The sequence below is a fragment of the Arvicola amphibius genome, chromosome 12 (genome assembly GCF_903992535.2).
Source record: "Arvicola amphibius chromosome 12, mArvAmp1.2, whole genome shotgun sequence".
Taxonomy (NCBI): Eukaryota; Metazoa; Chordata; class Mammalia; order Rodentia; family Cricetidae; genus Arvicola; species Arvicola amphibius.
Genome location: NC_052058.2, coordinates 46,568,846 through 46,585,939, shown reverse-complemented (window position 1 = coordinate 46,585,939; position 17,094 = coordinate 46,568,846). Strand labels below are relative to the sequence as shown.

General features: G+C 44.0%; 1 long non-coding RNA gene across 1 annotated transcript; it reads left to right on the top strand.

Moving 5' to 3' along the window:
• Nucleotides 1–8,063: 8,063 nt before the first annotated feature.
• Nucleotides 8,064–10,891, top strand: LOC119799554. The gene is made up of 3 exons (XR_005282857.1): nt 8,064–8,151; nt 9,524–9,673; nt 10,035–10,891. It is a non-coding gene; the product is annotated as an uncharacterized LOC119799554 (long non-coding RNA).
• The last annotated feature ends 6,203 nt before the right edge of the window (nt 10,892–17,094 follow it).

The window sequence follows — 17,094 nt, the reverse complement described above, 5'->3', positions numbered from 1 at the left end:
TGTGGTTTCCGTTTTGTTTTGAAAGGCTTCCCCAAGGAATACAGGCTGGTCAGGCATTGTGGGCATCTTTGTTCAGGCCCCAGAGTGTAGAGATTATTTCAGGTTGCGCATTGACATTTCTTTACCTCTTTTTCTTTTTATTATGTATAAGAGGAGGCCACTTTTTCGTCCTGTCTGCCCAGAACCAAAATAACCACATAGAAACTATATCAATCAAATCACATCTTGGCCCATTAGCTCTAGCTTCTTACTGACTAACTCTCACATATTAATTTAACCCATTTCTATTCATTTGTGTATTGTCACATGGCAGTGACTTACTGGCAAAGTTTCGGCATATCTGACTCTCGTGGTAGCTCCATGGCTTCTCTCTGACTCTGCCTTCTCTCTCCCATCATTCAGCTTAGTTTTCCCACCTACCTTAGTTCTGTCCTGCTATAGGTCCAAAGCAGTTTCTTTATTCATTAATGGAAATCACAGCACACAGAGGGAAATCCCACATCAATTATGCCTTTTAACAGAGCATCCCTCCACTTCCTTGTCTTCATTATGTTGTCTTCAATTCACTTTGCCTTTCTCTGTTCTCCCCTCCATCATCCTCAGACCAGCTCTGCATCAGTGTCCCAGTGACAAATACCCTCGTACACACAGTGCCATCTATGTGCCCATATCACCCCAACCCCAAATTATTGGAGGTGAAGAGACAATTGTTTGGACTAAGGCTGTATTTTCATAGCAGGCATATCAATATTGCTTCTATAGATAATATTCTACTCTCAAAGTAGTACTGCAAACCAGACTTGATGCCCTGAGCCATTAGGCTGAGTATCTTACAACTGAATGATACCCCAGTCAGAGACAAGTAACATCTTTTTTGTTGCTGGTTTTTTTTCTCAAAATTTAACATTTTATTGATTCTTTGGGGATTTTACACCATGCATCTTGACCCTACTCATCTGCCCATCCCTTCACAGTCACCCTCTGACCTTGCAACCTCCCCACTCCCAATATAAAACAAAATAAAATTTAAAAAAAAAGACAAATCTTGTCGTGGAAACTGTAATGTTACACAGTCCTTTAGTGCATACAGCTTTATTTGTAAGTATTATCACAATTAGTCATAGGTTTGAGGCCTCTGGTTTCTGCACTGGTCTGGTTTGAGGTCTCTGGTTTCTGCTACGCTATGGATACTGAGCCCTCACTGGGACTCCTCTTGGATATCCTGTTGTTGTCCTGTGTGCTGGAGATCCTGCAGCTTTAGGTCTATGGGATCCACCCCTTTACATGCTCCAGCAGATCACAGATGGGTGGATGTTCGGACGGGCCAATTCACAGCCCTGGACCTAGGCCTAGATGGTTGCTGTGTTGGTTAGCCCATCAGTTCTCCCTCATCTTCCCCACTCTGGTGAGCTCTCCAGGACCAACCCAGCTAGCTCACCCTATGCAGTAAACATTATCATGTAGGGCCAGTTTTTCTGTTCTCATGCTCCTGGGACCAGCTCACCAGCGCTTACACTACCAGGGCCAGCTCTACTGTGTTGCTCAGGCAAGGTACAAGGCCTGTTATCCTGAGTTCTGTTGCTGGGTGGAGGGGAGGAGCAGGGTCAGTTCTATCACCTGCCATTGGTGACAAGAGGGAGGGGATCTGTACCTCCCTGTTGCCACCACATGGCAGACGAGGGATGCACAAGGGATGCACAGACAGCTCTTCCACTCTTACAGCCTAAGGGCAGGCTCACCCATACACACTCCCTCCAGCAGGGTCAGCTCCATTGTGCTGCCTTAGGGGTGAAGGGCAAGCTAGAAGCAGCACTCTCTGGCCCATGCATCAAGTGATATCATAATAGTACTCTAATCTAGTCCCATTGGAACATTACGAATACTTCAACTGAAAGACAAAGGAAACTTTTTATAAATCTAATCAATGTCCTAATTCCATATGCACAAGTACCAATGCAGAAAGACATGAAACATGTAATACTAAAACAATATGACTCCCAAAATGAGCAGAAAAATTTTACCATAACTAACTTCAATTAAGGTGAGTTAGTGACAAATAATGAAAAGCAATGATCATAAGAACATCCATTGAAATTAAGCATGACATGAATAAAATGAGGAAATCAACTTAGAATATGAAATTGGAATTCAATAGATAGAGATGTCAAAAGTTCAAACTGAAATGTTATAAGCAAAAGTTCAATAAGTTAAACTTTAAAAAACTTAGTAAGAATTCTCATCAACAGAATTAGTCAAATGGAAGACAGAATATCAGAGCTTGTCAGATAAACTAATAAGGAAGTCTGAATATAACATTCAAGATCTATGGGACATCATTAAAACAAATCTACAAATTATGGGCATAGGAAAAAATAGAATAGTTTTCAGGTAAGCCACAGAAAACACATTCAATGAAACTACAAGAGAAAACGTCCCACGACTGGGAAAACCATTGGTCATCTATGTAGAAGAGATATTTTAAACATCAAATAAAAGAAAAAAATCTCAGAAGATAAAGTTATCAGGTTGTAGTACAGCTAAAATGCCAGATATACAGGATAAAAAATTACATTAAAGATTGCAAAAGAGAGATTGCAAAAAAAAATGATAGCAAAAACTCATGTCACACATAATGGAAAAATCCATCAAAATAAGAGAGAGCATAGCTCTCAACAGAAATTCTAAAAGCCAAGAAGGCATGGGATGATGCATGTCAAGCTGTGAAAGACAATAAAGCCATCCAATATCACTACACCCAGAAAGCTATCACTCGTAACTGGAGGAGAAAGAAACATTTTCTGTGGTAGACATAAACTAAAGGAACTCGTGGCTACTGAGCCAGGACTCCAGAAGATAGCTTACGGAAATCAATCACACAGAGAGAAGAGAAAGAGAAATATGTCCACAAAGACACAGGGAAGAATAGGCCACCTTCCTGGGTGGTAAAGAAGCAAATGGAGGAGGTCATGAATGAACCAGGTATTGCAAAAGTAACAAAACGACAGGGGTTAGTACATACGCTTCAGTAACACTCTCATGATTTACCCAACCAAAATGGACAGGTACCAGATTGGATTTGTAAGCGGTCCTTTTTGCCAAAGAAATATCTCATGGCAAAGAAAAGCCTTGGGGGAATAAAGATGAAAAGGGTTTTCCAAACCTATGAAACTAGAAACCAAGTGCATGGAATTTAGCATCTGAAAAAAATAGATCTCAAATCAAAATGAGTGCGAAGAGAAATTTTGAAGAGTACTAAAATTTTAAAGAGAACTTAGCATTAGCTTATGAGGTCAAAGGATTGTATCTGTGCTGAGGAGCGATCTAGTCACACTAGGTTGTGATATCAGGATGATCCACCGAGCAGAACAGTGCCACCTGGTCATGCCTCACCGGGCCTTCACTGTGCTGCATTGTGATGTCACAATGATCCATTTTGCCCCCACAATACTGATCTGTTCCGTCACCACGCCCAGTTTCACCATCTCAATGCTGGATCTTGTCAAGCAACACTCCTTGATCCAACGCGATCTTATGTCGTCATTTCTCTGGCTAGCTGCCTAGGAGCGGGATTGCTAGATCAAATGGTAGCTTCAGTTTTTGCTTTTGTGTTTGCTTTTTTAAGGGCAGTCATATTGTTTTCCATGGCCAGCTAATTCACACATCCATCAAGCGTGCAAGGACTCTATGTTCTTCATAGCCTGCCAGTGCCTTGTCACCTTTTAGTCTGTCTGGTATCAGGCAGGTGTGAAGATGGGACTATTAAGATCTGCCTAGTTTTTGCTTTTTAAAAGAAAATATTTATTTTGTGTGTGGGTGTTTCACCTGCATGTGTATGTATGCACCACACTCATTCAGTGTCCAGGGAGGCCAGAAGATGGTATTGGATCCCCCTAGAACTGGAGCTGCCACGTGGGTGCTGAGAACTGAACCTCGGTCTTCTGGAAGAGCAGTTGGTGCTCTGACCTGCGAGCCATACCCCTGCCTATCTTCAGATTCCACAATCTCCTGTCCTTACTGAACTCTCTTCCACACGGCACACGAGGTCTCATACAATGTTTTACAATGTAAGAGGCTGGGGCGCTATACTGTAAGAGGCTGGGGTGGTATTGATGGTGCCAGTCACTTGGCCACCCTAGACCCATGCTAAGCTGGGTCATATCTGAGTCTTACAGAACAAAGGACTTGAACATTCTCAGGGACATGCCAAGGCCCACACCACGTGATGTAGTAGGGATGCCATCTGAAACACAAACCTTTTCCCTGAAGTGTAGGCATCTGCCTGGCCCTGAAGCAGATCTGGAGTCTCACTTGAAAGTATCGGTCCGGCCACAGCTGTGCTTCCTGTGACGGGGGGGATGATTGATGGACACAATCCTCAGACCTCATAAACTAACGCTAAGCTATGCTGCCCCTGGCGGTGGGAGGACTCACACTTTTATGCAACCTCAGAAAGAGAAGAGTTATACCCTGGGATTCCCCAGGACTGGAAATGAGATTAGTCTCACAGCACACATCTGTCTCTGCCTGACACCAGGGCCAGCACTAAGGTGTTGTCTGTGAGGCCAGGTCTGTTTATTAGGCCATCTGTTTCTTTTGGGTGCTGAGTTTTACCCAAAGGGGCCGGTCACCATTGTTAAGACAAAGCCCCTTACTGGTTTTTAGCTTCCTATCAGGGTAGAATTCTGCTTCCATTTTACAATTCAAGGGTTGTATTGTAGCTAGCCACTTGATCTGAGGCTGTCCATGTGGATGCTCTAAATAGATGTGGAAGTAAGAATTAGAAGACATCTTGGCTGTGTGCCAGGAGACATGCGATCCTGACATGGAGCACCTCCCCCCTCCAAGACCGCCATGTCCTGCTTCTAAGACAGTTGAAATCGCCACTACCAAGAGGACTGTCTACGGAGGACTTGGAAAGACAGATTGCACAACATCAACAAAAACTGTGTTTCTACAAATCTCACTTGAGGAAATCCTCCGAACTGACCACATTGTGCTGAACACCCAACATCCAGTTACTGTAGATAACGCAGAAGAGGGAAAAGCAATATTTGATAAAGGGCTTTATTTTCTTATTACACTGGGTTACTTATGGGCATTTTTGTACAAACACATAATGTACTTTGAACAAGTTTACCTCATGGCCTGATCTCCTTTTTTTTTCTTAGATGAAAAATACAAAAATCCCATTGCTCCAAGCATAGTGGTCAGTAGTGACCCACCCATCAGGTGTAACCAATGTCCCCTTTGGTAAATGTGTCACATCGTTGTACAAGGCAGTGGTAAAGCAAAGAGGAGGCTTGGAACTGACGATAGTTCACAGAATTATGTTGGTTTTGTGTTTATGTTGCAACATAAAAATTGAGTATATTTGCTTCATTTCTGTTCCATGCATATGAAATCCTAAACATTTTACAGATATGTGCCCACTCTGTCTAAAAGAAGTTTTACGAAACTGATTTAGTGAAAACCATTTCATGGTCCAGGAAACTGGAATCATACACCCAAAACCACACCCCCAGGACCCTGACCAAACCTATAAAAGGGTCATCATGTAAGGCTAACGGAAGTAGAAAGGACTAGAAGTTAGGAAAGGGCAAGGAGGAGAGGCCAGCTCAGTCCCTGAGGCTTTTCCCATGCGAGGACAAGCCTGAAGATGAAATCTCATTGTCATTAGTGTACAAGGGGGAATCTGAGCCACGAGGGCCTAAGAGGGGGACACAGTCAGGAAGAGAAGTCAGAGGCCAGTGTGTATGTTTGCTATCCCTCCTGCAATAATAATAATAATAATAATAATAATAATAATAATAATAATAGTCACAGGCTTGGTGGTTTGCCATTCAAATTTGCTGAAGTCGAAGGTTAAAGTCAAGCAGTCAACACAGCTACATGACTTTTGGGACCTTTAAGGAGGAATCTATCTTTCTCTTCTAGCTTCTAGTGATTACATAACTCAGATCATGGCCTACTCCCCACAAGGGCCTCGCTCTAGCCAATTTTCTTTTACAGTCTGGATATGAGGCACTAACCTCCCCACACACACCCCAAAGCTTATGTATTGAAGGCTTCACCCTGAACTGCTACCATTGGATTACTCGTTGATGGGCTTATGAGACAATAGACTGTTAGAAGGTGAGTCCTGATAGGAGAAAGTGGTTCCCTAGGGATATATTCTCCTCTCTCTCTCTCGCTCTCTCTCTCTCTCTCTCTCTCTCTCTCTCTCTCTCTCTCTCTCTCTCTCTCTCTTTCTCTCTCTCTCTGTGTGTGTGTGTGTGTTGTGTGTGTATATTGTATGCGTGTGCGATCTGTATTTTCATAGCACAATGCAGAGACCCAGACAAATACATACTGAACGCTCTGAAACCATGAACCAGAAGAAATATCTGCTTTTGGAGGGAGAGGGTTCTCAAACAGTCGGTCACAGAAATGAAAATCTAAGTAGCACAATCACATACCCATCTCTGACCCTGCCCCCCCCAAACTGCTTAAGCTCCATGGTGATTGTACCTGGTCCCTTAAGACAGTCAAGAAATACCTATATTTCTATATCTATATATCGATATCTCAAGACCCATAACTTCATCATATCTGCATAGCTACTCTCACCACATAAGAGTGTCCACAGGAATAAGGACTTGAATATCTCTGAATGACCATTATTCTGAATGACCATTATTCTGTTTCACATGGCCAAGATCCAAGCTCTGAAGAGCATTCCTCTTATTTAAAATCGGCAAGCCCTGGTACATAAAAAAGAATGACTTCCAAAGCATCTGCTATCCCCGACATCTTCAATTTCAAGGGTATCAGCTCAGTTAGAGCTGCAGCGGCAAGGGGAGGTTTGGCTTTTCTCCCCTCCTTGCCCGTTTTTGATCTCCTTCACCAACTCAAGAGGAAGAAGCTGTTTGGGGTGGGAATCCCTTGAGGTAGCTCAGGGATCTGCATTAATGGGGGTCTACAAAGCCCAGAATAATAAAGCAATCACATTCCTTGATTCATCCCTCTTCAGAGAAAAGCAGATTTGTTTTGTAGGTCTGCCTGCCTCGCTGGATGCATCCCTTTGAGGTTTTCCGTGTGGACTCCTCCCACCGCTTCTCACAGGCCTGGCTCACTTTCTAACAGATGACATAACAAGACTAGGAATTGTTTGTTCCCGTTGCTTCACAGACTCAGAGGTTACAGTTCATGGCCAGCTGGCTCTATTGTTCATGGGCCGATGGGAGAAGGGGAGGGTAGGGCAGAGCATTTGCCTTGAGGAGGCCGGGTATTTTGATGGGGCAGTGGCTGAGGCCCACCTGGGAAAGTCGTACGTGAAGCTGATCAAGCAGATGGGGAAACAGAAGCAGTTACAGGATATTCTTGTTCTGCCCTTTTGCAGCCTGGCAATTACTGCTACTGGGGAATCAGCAGGCCTCCACTTTCCAGAGGCCATCCTGGTTCAGGCCTCTCCTCAAGAAGAGCAAATGACACCAATTTTGCAATTGCCTTATTAATGTTGTTAATCCTGAGAGAGAGAAAAATATCCAACATTTTGAGCCAAAATTGAAGCAAGTTTTATTTAAATATTAAATACTAACCAAGATGGACTTTGGTCAGGAAGACTCCCTGGAATTCTGAAATGCATGGCCCCAAGAAACATACTGCAGACCTATTTAAGGACAAATCTGAACAGCAATCATATTTTCCAAGAGGCTTTGTAATTTCCAAAGAACTACAAGTCCCAACATTCCAGGAGGTTCCCTGGTCCTTGGGCATGTAGGGCTTACAGGTTAACTTTGGGTGTTACATTGTTCCCTGCTGACTCACAGGGGACGGTCAGTCAGCCTTTAGTCTCTGCTGCAACCCTTGTACTATTCCAAGTATGACATGAGGACTTAGCATGTCTCAGGCAGGAGAGAGGTAGGTACGAGGAAGCCAGCCACAGCATATGTAAGCACGTGGGGTTTGCAAAAAGGCCACCAGTCAGTCCTTGACAATGGTCAAAAGCCCATGTCCTTTATCACCAGGCCCTCGTGTGACCTATGGACTTTGTTTCTTGGTTCATGATTTCTGAGCACACACCACGGAAAGGTACATTCACAGGGAGTCTGAATATTCTAGAGAGATTGGTCTACTACGGCCTGGCCTTCTCTTAGATCTCAAAGCACAGAGGTTAGTACTTTTAATCCCTATTTCACAGGGGTTAGAATATATTAAACAATAACTAATGAAAAAAATAAAAGACAAGAGAAGTGATAGCCAGAAGTTGAGAGAGATCAGAAAAACAAGCAGGCAAGGTGTTCTTGCTGTCATTTTCCAAGCCAAACACAAACTTGGCAGGGCATACACTGGGCATCTTAGTGTGGATTTGCCTGAAAATGAAGAAGGGGAGGGAACCTGAAATGAGGTACAGACTGTAAATAGTCTCGCCCTGAAACCAGACAAACCTCCGTACAAAAGGTGCCGACCCAATCATCCAGTGGCCTTGGCTGGACCCCTGGACTTTGACTCCCTCATGTGTAAAATGGGGCAGCAATAGTGACCGTCTGGGATTTCTCTGAGGAATGAAAGCTGGCGAGGGACGCCATGCTACTTTGCCTCATGAAAAATGCTGGTTTGTTACTCTTGCCTGGTTCCCGGTGCCGTTGAGTCTTCTGTCCACTTCATTCAAGCCCTCACTCGGTTATATCTGAGAGCTCGCCATGTATCAGGGCAAACTCAGGAATTACTGAAGAAAGTCAGACGAATGACACAGTTAACACGGGTGATAGCAAAAGCATGCGGCGAGCGTTTACTGTAGACACCATGCGCTCCAGATTCTTTCTATACATTTAATGCTCTCACACAGTGTGATGGCTCTGACAGGAGAAGAGATTATATAAAGAGACACTTGGACTCTGTGTCTATTAAACTATAAACGAAGTCGACACCAAAGAATACAATTTCCCCATTACTGGGAAAAGGAAAAGATTGAACCCTGGTGCCAGCCTGCGGAAGAACTCAGCTCCCAGGAAGAGAGTTCAACCTATTTGACAGTTTTTTAGACCACCTTGCAGAAGAGACCCCAGTGACAGGCCGACGGTGGGCAAGGCCACAGCGTTACCGGGAATCCTGTTACACACTCTTCCTGTCCTATTACTTGAACCTCATGACGGATGCTGAACAGGGGTTAGCTTAGAAATGCAAGATGGGGAGGTTGAATTACAGAGCCCAGGGTCACAATGCCGTGTGGCAGCCCCAGAGAGGAACCAGGGTATCTGTGCATAGACCGAGTGCCTCTGACTAGTCACAAAGGCATAGGATGACCCCAAGTCTTCCCAGGCCTCTGCCAGGGTGCCAGTTAAGTTGTGCTCCATTTTGGCACGATGTTGCCAACCAGTCTCCCAGCCTGCCATTCCAGAATGACGCTGAGTGCTGAACAAATCAGGGAAATAACAAATCCCTTTGCTAGATCAAAGCCGTGGCAGATCTAATTGAATGCTGGAAGTGTCGTGATGGCTTGTGAGTCGCTCAGGATGAATGGCTCTACTTGTCTTCATTTCAGAAACATCACTTCCTGCCTGCAGCACAGCCCTAGAGAACAGCCATGCTCTCCCCCAGGAAATTAGCCAAAAAGAAGTATTCCAAAGTATTTCCAGTCCTCCTCCAACTTATCATCCCCACCAAATGAAATTAAACTCCACCTTTCTTGAAGGTGAGTCTTATTTTAAAGTGTGAACTTATAGACTGATGTTTAATTTCAAATCCCTAAGTGCTGAGTGTATTGAACTTGGTAAGAATAAAGATGAATGCTTCTAGAGAAGCTAGACAGAGGGAAATAATCGTGCAACCACAGGTAACATCACTAAAGAAGCAAAATAAATGTTTAATGAGTTGAAGACAGAGATAACAAAGAGCAGCTGAAATGCATCTGAATGTTTGGTGTGTGTGTGTGTGTGTGTGTGTGTGTGTGTGTGTGTGTGCACATGTGTATGCCTGTTTTTGTGAGCGGGGGAAGGGAAAGATGGAGAGAGAGAGACTGGTTAACGGGTTTTCCCTTTTTTTTTTTTTCTCAGCTATTCTACTGAGAGAAAATGAGAAATTTTCAGAAAACATGGCATGTAAGGAGAAGTAAAGACTCAACTTGCAGGACTTTGGAAAGGAATGTGGTTTTAGGAGCTATTGAGGAGTCATTAATTATAGGAAATTCACTTGAATATCCAGGACACAAAAACGGTCAGACAAAACCAGGTTGGGCCTGATGCTTAAGCCTTCCAGATGTCACATCAAAACTTAACTGGACATAAGCTTCCAAATGACATTTTTAAAAAGAGTGCCTGCCACGACTTCTGCCCAGAGTCTGGCATAAACTAATCCCAGTTTAAAAATTAATAAACAATTAATATATAAAATAATATATACAAGATCCATAAAGAAATGTCTGACTCACACTAAGTGCTCTTCAGTAGTTGGGGCTTATTTGGGGATTGGCAGGAGAAGTGTGACTTGCAGTTTAGTAAGATGGCTTCAGCATGGCCTCGCTGGGGGGTGAGGGGAGGATGAGGGGAGGATCTACAGGGAAGTTGTTACAGAGTTCAGAAGAAAAATGGTGGTGGCCTGGCTGCCTCAGGGAAAAGAAGGAAGAAATTCGGATAACTCTGAGTAGCATACTTTGTAGGCTGTAAATGAAGATGCCCGGGTGAAATCCAGGTTTTTTTTTAACAAGTAAGAGCCCTGCAGTGCCGTTTGCTGAGGTGGAGCAGAAGCAGACAGTTTAGGAAGGCAATGTCTTAGGTCTTCCTCCTTCTTCTCATGGGGATTGGAAACATTTAAAGCGACATCTTTTGTTGGAGGAGGGAGACACCTGTTGGTTCCTGGCTTCCCAGCCCCGAAATAATCACACAGAAACTATATTATTTAAAACATTGCTTGGCCCATTAGCTCTAGCTTCTTATTGGCTAACTCTTACATCTTAATTTAACCCATTTCTATTAAGCTGTGTATTGCCACATGGCTGTGGCTTACTGGCTAAAGTTCCGGTGTCGGATGTTTGTGTCCAGCAGGGATACATGGTGTCTCTCTGACTCCGCCCTTCTTTCCTCCCAGCATTCAGCCTAGCTTTCCCTGCCTAGCTAAGCTCTGCCTTGCTATATGTCCAAGGCTGTTTCTTTATTCATTAATGGCAATCACAGCACACAGAGGGGACTCCCACATCACCCTCTGGAATCTGAAAGCCTGATTTACAGTAATGGCTATCTCCTTAAATATGCTATTAAACATCTCTATGCCTTACTTTCCCATCTGTAAAATAGGATGATAATGGCAGTATAATTCAGAGTTATAGATAAATAATTTAGAACTTTATTCAAAATTCAATGCATTTAGCATGGAAAGAGGTACATTGAGATGTCTTGTCATATATACTTATATACAAATACATATTTATATACATACAAATATATCAGAATATCTAAATGGTATCTTTGTTTTTGTTTTAATTACAACTTCAGCCAAGGCATTGAAATAACCTGTCAATTGATAAACAGATAAAGAATATTGTGTGTATGCACACATGCATTGGGGAGGCATACATGCACACACAGGTGCAGTGGAATATCATCCAGCCTTCCAAAGTGGGAAATCAAGGCATTTTCAAACACCTAGATTATTCTGAAGGGCATTGTGCTAAGTGCAATAATCTTGACAAAAGAACACAAAAGCCACATGATCTCATTCAAGCTGAACTCAGAACAGTAGAAAAATGGGTGTATATCAAGATGGGGGTGGGGCATGGGAAATTGTTGGTCTAAGGTTAGAAACTCTCTGTTATAATTCAGGGCACACATGGGGGTTATAGTTGGTAATAGTATTCCACATACTTGAAATTTGACAGGAGACTAGGTAGGTTTTTTCACTATGAAAACAAGGTAATTACATGACTAATAATGAGCTTCCGTATGGTTGGAATCTCACAAGGTTTATGGATGTCAAAGCATCAATTTGCACACTTAAAAAGATACAATTTTTATTTATCAATTATGCCTCCATAATGTGGAAATAAATAGAAATGTTTCCTTCTCAGAAAAGCCCGGGCTTTCTTTCTGTGCCTCCCCCCTCTGACATGGTACACTCAGGGTCCCTTACCTATCATCATTGGACATTCTCCATCCATTTCCCAACCCATTTCTAAGCCATGGGGTGCAGGAACCACTTTCTGATTCTACCCCCTCTACCTACTAGAGCTTGGCATGTAGATTAGACTCGGGGAGTGGCTATAGAATAAAGGACAGTGACTACAACCTTATTTCCAAACACATCCTGAATGTTCCCCTCCTTACAAAAACATATGGACCTCACATCTACGTTGAAGTTCCCCTGCTGTTTTCTTCGTAAAGACCTACGTTCCCTTGAGGACACAAATGTATTATTTCTGGGCTCTTGGTTTTCCAGTTTGCAGCTGTGATGCTGGTTCTGTTTGCAAGTGTCTGTGCTTTGCCAGCTCTGCTACTCCTGCCCAGGATGAGCTATTGGGTATGCACACAGTGTGCACGGTGTGTCATTAGCACCCTGAGGACACCGAAGGCCTGCATGGCCAGTTCTCTGGGAGATTGGGTGTGGGGGTTGCGTTCCTAGGCAGGAACTTTTAGCTGAATCATAGGGATGAGAGGAGTGAGCTAGGGGTTTGCCGCTCACTGTTTTTGCCCTCAGTGGGTCCTCCTAAAATAGCCCAGTGCTTCTGTTCCAGTTTTGGTCATGTTCGTGGAGACAGTGTTTTTACAGCTCTCAGAGTGTTTTCACTGATGCGGTTAGACAGGGTGACAAATGAGGTGACCTCAAGAACACCTGTCAGTCCTTGGGCGGCCTGGACACATCACTGCCCTCTTCCTTGTCTGCTGGCTTTGCACACTGCCTTCTGTTTCCTCAGGAGCCTCGGGACTTTCCTTGCTGTTCACCGTTTTAGTATCGTGTCCTGTGTCATCTGTCATCCTCGCTTTCTCTTTTGGTTCTGAAACAGGAGACCATGGCACTGCTCCGACATTGGTCAGCATGGTAGATGAGGGAGGACGGGGTGTTTATGACTTTGTCTTTCTCCTCTGTCTCTTCAGATTTGTTTCCGCTTTGAGCTTCCAGGGAGCCCGCATTCACAGGGTGCGTGAGTATTTCTTAGTTTTCCAGTTAGATTGTTCCTTTGAGGACATCTCCAGTGTGAGGTTGCGACAGACTTAGACCCAGGACTTTGCTCGGGTTTCCTCACCAGTGTGACAGGGTATCAGACCGCACCAATCACACCGAATCCTGGGTTTTTCATCACAGGAGAAAAACAAACGAAGACGTATAAAGAAAGCTGTCTGATGAAGCACGTTTAGTAAAAATCCACAGAGAGAAATTGAGGTTCAGCCTGAAGATCTGAAAAGCTAAACAGCCAGCCACTGTCTTACCTCGACCTCGGTCTGAAATGGTGATCCAGCCTCCCAGAATCTCAGAATGAGAGAGACTATGTGTTGAGCTTTGCTTCCTCCCATTTTATAATCCTCTCTAGGGCTGGGATTAAAGGCATGCGTCACCGAGATTAAAGGCTTCCACTGCCCAGTTTCTATGGCAACTAGTGTGGCTACTGGGATTAAAGGTGTGTATTACCATAACCTGGTCTGTAAGGCTGACCAATGGGACTGTCTTACTCTCAGATCTTCAGGCAGTCTTTATTTATTTTAATACAATTGAAATGCCACTACAATCCGACAAATGAGAATGGGAATGGAGAAGGCTAACAGACTGAGGAATATGTCATCTCTGTAGTGGTTTAAATGAGGAATGTCCCATATAGGCACCTGTACTTAATAACTAGATCCCTGGTTGATGGCACTGCTTGAGGAGGCTTAAGAGGTGAACACAGCCTTGTTTAGGGAAGCATGCCCCTGGGGGAAGGCTCTGTGAATTTCTAGCTTCACCCTACTGCCACCTTGCTCTCTCTCTGCATTTTCAGTAAAAGATGTGATGTTTAGGCTTCCTGTCCTTGCAACAGTACTCTCCCACCATGTGGACTCTTATCCCTCTGGAGCCATGAGCCCAAGCCACACTTGGCCGCGGTGTTCCACACAGCAGCGGAGGAGGTGGTGCCAGACAACGGCCGTCGTTCTGAAGAGCCTGACGACGTTGTTTTTCAGAAGAATGAGGAAGAGAAGTTAGGGTAAAAGGACATGGGGGGAGGGGTTTACAATATACAGTGGATGCTTGTATGAAAATGTCCTGCGGTGTGTGCAGCAAATACGCACAATCAAAATTTTAAGTTGTATAGGTTATTCTACTATAATGGTAGGTCATTGGGAGCTAGAGAATGAACCTTCGAAAAGGAATGAAGCCTTGGGTACAGATTTAATCTAGCAGCTAGGTCACTTTTTAAGTGACTCCCTTTCCCTAATGAAAAGAAAGGGCGTTTCCCAGAGCAGTCCCGGCAGGTGCTCTGTAGACTACAGGTCCTAAGTGAGTCTGTCCTTACGAATCCATCTCTTGTTACCTCCACCTTAGAAATTCAGTGCTGGTATCTTATTTGTCATCTTGTAGCCAACACGGCGTGCTCAAACTCAGGATTTCCCTGTGGCTTTGAACATAGACGTGTGTGTGGTGTGTGTGTGTGTGTGTGTGTGTGTGTGTGTGTGTACATGTCTGTGTGTGCACGAGCTACAGTTCAGATGACCTGAGGAACTTCAGGAAACCTCTGTAAGGGTAACTTCCAAGCCCATTTGTTGACAGCATTGGTACGCTGTCAACTAGGGAATGACAGACTGTCCGAGTAAGCTGGACCTGGCCCATGAGCAGTCTATGGTTTTCATAGTTTAGAAATTGTTGAAAGTGGTAATTGTATTCCGTGACACATGAAGTGACATGGAGCTCACTTGACAGTATCCATGAGTGAAGGTTTGAAGTACAGCCACAGGCTCTAGTTTATGTGCCTCCTATGTCCTCTTCCAAAGTATAGTGTCAAAACTGCTAAGCTTTATAAAGATGACCATTAAGCTTCACATCTGCTACTTGGTCCATGACAGGAAAAGTCTGCAGGTCTAGGGAATAGGCGTCCAAATAATGTGTGCAAAGAACAATGTCTCCATAATATGTGAGTCATGCAATGAGCCACACAAAGATGCTTCATTTTCTGGGAGAGGATCAGGGTTACAACTGATTCCTGTAGTGGCATTTCAATTGTATTTTAATAAATAAAGACTGCCTGAAGATCTGAGAGTGAAGGAGCCCCACTGCTCAGCCTTACAGACCAGCCACAATGACATGCACCTTGAATCCCAGTAGCTATACTAGTTTTCATAGAAACTGGGTGGTGCATGTCTTTTTATCACGCCTTTAATCCCAGCCCTAGAGAGGATTATAAAATGGGAGGAAACAACTCTCAGTACACAGTTCTGAGATTTCAGGAGACAGAATTGCCATTTCAGACTGAGGTTGAGCTAAGAATCAATGACTGGCTGATTTGCTTTTCGGATCTTCAGGTTGAACCCCAATTTCTTATTTTTTACCACCTTTTAAAAAATATTTTAAAAACAAAACAAACTGTCTTTTTTTCATTTTACATATTAATCCCAGTTCCTACTTCCTCCCCTCGTTCCATTCTCTCCACCTAACTCCCCACCCCACCTCCCATCTACTCCTCAGAGAGGGTAAGGCATATTGCTTTGGGGAAGGTCCAAGGCCCTCCCTACTATATTTAGGTTGAACAAAGGTTCCATCCAAAGAGAATAAGTTTCCAAAAAGCCAGTACAAGTAGTAGGAATAAATCCTGGTGCCACTGCCAGTGGCCCCTCAGTCTGCCCCAGCTATACAAATGTCACCCACATGTTTGGACCCATGCTATTTCCTTTCCTATCTGGCTGGAGTTGGTGAGCTCCCATTAGCTCGGGTAAACTGTTTCAGTGGGTTTTCCCATCATGATCTTGACCTGTTCATTCATATTCCCACTCCTCCCACTCTTCATCTGCACTTTGGGAGCTCAGTTCAGTGCTCCGATGCAGGTCTCTGCCTGTTTCCATCAGTTGCTGGATGAAGGTGATATTTAAGATATTCATCAGTCTGACTACAGGGCAAAGCCAGTTCAGGCATCCTCTCCTCCATTGTTTAGGGTCTTAGCTGGGGTTACCTTTGTAGATTCTGTAACATGAACCCTGCTTGTTGGGGTTTTCTGTCCTGCCTGGTATCCCACAGCCAGCAAGCCCCAGAGAAAATCACATAGAGATCTCTATAAGGCTGATTGGCCCATTTACTCTAGCCTCTTATTAGCTCTTGTCGCTTATATTAACCCATTGTTCTTATCCATGCTAGCCATGTGGCTCAGTACCTTTTTCAGCTGGGCAGATTACATGCTGCTTCTTCAGTAGTCTGGGCAGGAGTGGGAGAAATGGGCTTCCTCCTTCCCAGCATTCTCCTGTTCTCATCGCCCCATCTCTACTTCCTGTCTGGTTGACCCGCCTATACTTCCTGCCTGGCCAGTCAGCGTTTTATTAAATACATGATTGACAGAATACAGACAATTCTCCGGCACTACTTCATTCTAACCTCAGATTTCCCCCATTTTGCTTCATGATAGTCTTCCCTAGTTAATAGTTATGTTTACACAGCAATGCTAGGAAAGAGAGAAAAAAGCAATAGACATATCTGGGTGGCTGTAAGTGGGATGTCAAGGTTCGTTGGATTGTAAAGGGTGAGCACAGTTAACAAGAGGGATGATGGAAAGGAGGACTTGGACTTATTCATAAGCATAATGATGTAAGACACGAACACTGACTCACTGGAAGAAAGAGCAGGAACCCAGACTCTCATTGCTTTCCCACCTAACCCATCCTAGTTTGCTTTCTAATGCTGTGATAAACACCACAACCAAAAGCAGCTTAGGGAGGAAAAAGTGTATTCTATCTTACAACTCAGTCCATCATGAAGGAAAGTCAGAGCAGGGACTCAAGGCAGGGACAAGAAACAGTGGCCATGGAGGAACACTGCTTTCTGACTTGCTCTCCAATGTGTGTTCAGCTACCTTTCTTACGTGACCTAGACCACGTTCCAAGGAATAGCACTGCCCACAGTGGGCTAGGCCCTTCTTTAGTACTCATTAATGAAGGAAATACTCCCACAGAC